Genomic DNA, 4,632 nt, shown 5'->3' with positions numbered 1-4,632 from the left:
ATTGAAATTATTTTGCTTACGATTTTTTTTACAGTGCAATCTGCATTAATCCTACCAAGTTACGCGGTTGCGTGTCGGTTAAATATGTTTTGTTTCTGAGCCAGTCTTACAGAATGTAATTAGATGCTTGCTTAATCACTTATTTTCAATACATTTCATTAGGATCTAAACCACTTTCGATCAACAAATTCGCTCAAGCTGTCCTCCTGTCACCTGTACAATTTTTAATGATGGGACCATACCCCCTATCGTTTGTTTATGATATTTTTTTTATCTTTCCCCGAAGGTTCAACTTTTGTGTCAACTTTCGGCGTTCGGTGCTTATTACACATAACCTTAAAATAGCTGCTACACGGCGAGTACAGTTTACGGAAACTAAAACTAAAAAAGTTTTGCGCAAGGCTCCTAAAATACACACACGAAACAACATCCTCTAATTTCGGTGGGAAACGTTGCAGTTTCATCCATGTATTACGTTACGAATATAGCTTGGTTTTGGTTTTGTTTGCTTATTTTGGAAAATTATTTTCATGCTTTGGAAGCTTCTAGATGCGGCATATGGATAAGAATACCGAAAATTAGTATCTAGTGGGCTTTGAAATGTAACAGAAAAGGAACTGAATAGGATTATTGCATGCTGTCAAATTGTATAGTCGTTAGTTTCAGTCATTTCAAAACTTTTAACACTTTTAAGTTATCAATAGTGATTCTCATGAAGGTTTCATCCCCTTAAGAGTCAATTTATAAATTGAACAAATAGACTGCAAAAATGCCCATTTAAATCGATTCCCCGCTGGAAGTAACCGTCTTAGTGATAAACGCGTCCATATTTGCTAATAAATTACACGGGCCCAGTTTGCAAGTTAAGTGAATGGCATCAGAGTCATCGTAGTGTGGGCAACTTTCCGTGAAAGATTTTTTTGCTTTTTCCACAAACATCCATCCATCCATCCATCCATATGTATCGCTTTACCTTTTCCGAAGCAAAAGTTTTCTATCATCTGTAGCTAAAAACCCAGCTAATGTGGGTTCCATTCGTCAACACCGTACACGCAGCAGCGAAATGCAACAGGTTATACTAGATAAACATAAACTTAGTCTCGGACTCAATGTTATGTTTTTCCTCGGTCCTCATCCCATTTTGCGGTTGCGTACGCTTTGATCCAACCAACAGGCCCCAATCCTAAGTCCGGGCCGGTCAATGAGCGAGCGATGCGATGGAGAGAAAAATAAATAATGAATGAATAACTTTCGACGGATCTATTGGCTTGGCTGCATATATGTATGAAGGTACCGACTGCTGTCTGGGGTCGGTTGTAGTATACCTACTTGCTACTATTAAGGGACACCGTCTGTCACCCCCAAGTGAAAGGTCAGGTTTTTCGGAACTCTTAGGTTTGACTTCTTTTCTTTCTTAGGGGGATTTTCGTCGTGATACTTTTTGATTGAGGGAGGTGATGTTTGTGGTGAACTTTTACAACACTTCTGACAGGGTGTTTCGCTCGAAAACGGATGCTTAGCCTTAGAAAAGATATCTGGATTCTTAACTTCTTAACTTTTTTTTTTGTTTGGAACATGGATATTCAAGCATTCCCGAGTACGTGCAAGATAAGATTTTATCAGCTGCATCAGCCAGTGTTCAATTTTAAAGACCGATAGTCATAATTATCTTAAATATCAAACAATTCTTTTATTCAGAAATTTAAACTTGAGTAGTATGTTTACCACTTGCGTCGAACTGAGTGGTAAACGTGTGTGAACCGAGAAGGTTTAACGGCCTGAGGCGTTAATTCAGCTTTTATAATATTATCATAACATTTTTGGTTAAACTGTCCAGAAACGGCATTATCATAACATTTTTGGTTAAACTGTCCAGAAACGAGGGTTCATTTGGAAATTCTGAACGCCTGATTAAGAGAATGAAATGAATAGCTGAGTCGATGACAACGGTATTGTCGCTAAACTTTCAAACTGGAGTTTTCGTCAAAATCAGCGACGGCGACATCACTGACGACATTTCATGTTTACCAGACATCTAAAATGAAATTTGCCACACTTTGAATTTGCTCTAACTTTTTAACCATTGGGTGGAATGTAATGAAAACCTGGGCGAATTTAGTTCATGGTGCATTGTTTACATTGTGCAAGTTTAAAAATCCTGTGATCAAAACTCGCGGAAACGGAATCGAAAGAACAGGTCGTGCGTGATAAAATCTTGCGCATTTATCGAGAGAACAAGGATCTCTCGCATCGTTCTATCGCTAAAACGTTGGGAATCGCGAATTCCACAGTGTCGCGAGTGATTAAGCGGATCGAGGAACGATTGACCCCCGATCGGAAGCCCAGAAGTGAAGGAAAAAGTATTCCGTATAACACCACAAACCACAACTGCTTCGTTGGGGCCTTCAATCGAAACCCGAACGCCTCCTTTCGGGCTGTGGCTAAGAAACTGCACCTAATCCAAAGTTTTGTCCAAAAGGCCAGAACTAAGGCTGGGATTCGAACGTTCAAGGTACGAAAAGCCCCCAATCGTGACGAGAATCATAACAAGTCCGCCAAAACCCGTGCCAGGAAGTTGTACCTCAACATGCTGACGAAAGTTGAACGCTGCATCATGGATAACGAAACATATGTGAAGCCCGACTTCAAACAGATCTCCGGCAACCTGTTTTCACGGCCAAGGATAAGTTCAGTGTTCCGGAGCATGTCCGCGCTCAGAAGATGTTCAAATTTGGGAATAAATTCCTGGTTTGGCAAGCCATCTGCACATGCGGAAAGCGGAGTGCATCTTTCGTGACCCAAGACACGATTGACGGACAGGTGTACATGCACGAAAGAGTGCTTCCAGAAGCGACTGCTTCCTCTCCTGAAGGCCCACAACGTCCCAACAATCTTCTGGCCGGATTTGGCCTCGTGCCACTCCTCCAAGGATGTGCTGAAGTGGTATGCGGGCAATAAAGTCAATTTCGTGCCGAAAATGTTCAACCCTCTTAACACTCCGGAGCTCCGCCCGATCGAGAAGTATTGGGCGATTATGAAGCAGCACCTTCTGAAACGACCTAAGGTAGTGAAGGCAGCAGAGGAACTGAAGAAAGTATGGGTTTACATACAAAAAAGGTTGATTCACAGGCTGTGCAGAATCTAATGACCTGGGTTGAGGCCTAGGTGCGTGCATTTGCGCATAAACTGTAGATAAAATACGATTAAAATGGTAAAATGAAGTTTCATAGTTGTTTTTTAATCCCTGAAAATTTGATGGCAATCGGATGAAAACTCGAATTTTGCGAAAAAATATTGTGTGTGGCAATTTCATCGTGGACACCCTTTAGCAAACATCTTCCAAGTGCGGAATCGAACAAAAGAATAGGTTGGAATAGAGTTCATTTTTAATCGAGTTTGTTCGTCAAATCCTTAAATAACTACCTATTACATTAGCGATAGGGCGATAGCTATTTGTCACTTTCCACTTCTCATACATATTCTCTCAGCGGGAAAGTACTCTTTTCTCAATGAGTAAAATGCGATTACTGCTCATTATAATCTGTCAACAATGCAGTGTAACTGCTAACCGCAGTATAAGTAGTTTCAGTTTACAGTGTGCTAATGTAAACATTTGTTCTGTGTTTACTATCATCACCTGCCTTCCGCAATCATAAATCGCTACGACGATTGAGAAGACGGATTTCGTCCAAATCCGAAACCAAAAATCGTAAGTTTAAACACCTCCCCTCAATTCGTAAATTAAGAATGTTGAACAACTTCTGCACACCTCGCCTCGGTAACGTCTTCATGAACGTATCAGCTGGCTGGTCCTTAGTAGAGATGTGTTGCATCGTGAGCTGACCGCTTCTCATGATCTCGCTGATGAACTTTTCATACTTAATCCGCTGATGGATCCAAGCTCCCTCCAGGTACTGCATACAAGGGACGTTGACCTCTGCTTCAGTCGACAAACTGACCGTCTGCTGACTTTTCGTAGACCATGAAATTAAAATCCCAAAGTTCATGTATATGTGATCCGATACAGATCTTTAGTAATCGGAATCATTGGCATAATCTGCATCTACATCTGCATCAGATATCCGAAGATGTCTGTACCAACACGTGAAAAGGATCTATCTCCAAAAGTAAACAAAAACCATTTTCAGTACCTCATGATAGGCCAAAAGTTGCCCTACTTAACGGTAAAACCCTTTTGAGAAAATAATATTCCGTTACATTGAAAACTCAATTTGAGTAAAGGATCTATAAAAATTCTAAAACCAGAACTGCCATCACATGGATATACACCCTTTACTCCGGAACAATTTTTCGCTACTATTCCGCAAAAAAACTCATAATAATCAATTCGACTCTATATTCAACATAAAAACATAGTTGCAAATGTATGCGAGCTTATAACTAAAGCTAAAAATAAAAAAAATAGCAAAGGGTGTATGAACAGGTTAGACAAAATATTACGTGAGCTAGGTGATATCTACGATAGCGCGTTGTTTTTTCTATGAAAATTTATATTCCTCTATCCTAACATGGGATGCTTCTTAAAAATCGTTTGTCTTTCTTAAAAACCAAAAATTTGAAGTGATTTTTAATTAGGGATTTAAAATAGGTTGTATTTTTTTCAAACACGTT

The sequence above is a fragment of the Uranotaenia lowii genome, chromosome 3, assembly GCF_029784155.1.
Source record: "Uranotaenia lowii strain MFRU-FL chromosome 3, ASM2978415v1, whole genome shotgun sequence".
In the NCBI taxonomy this organism is placed as follows: domain Eukaryota; kingdom Metazoa; phylum Arthropoda; class Insecta; order Diptera; family Culicidae; genus Uranotaenia; species Uranotaenia lowii.
This window is presented reverse-complemented; position numbering follows the sequence as displayed.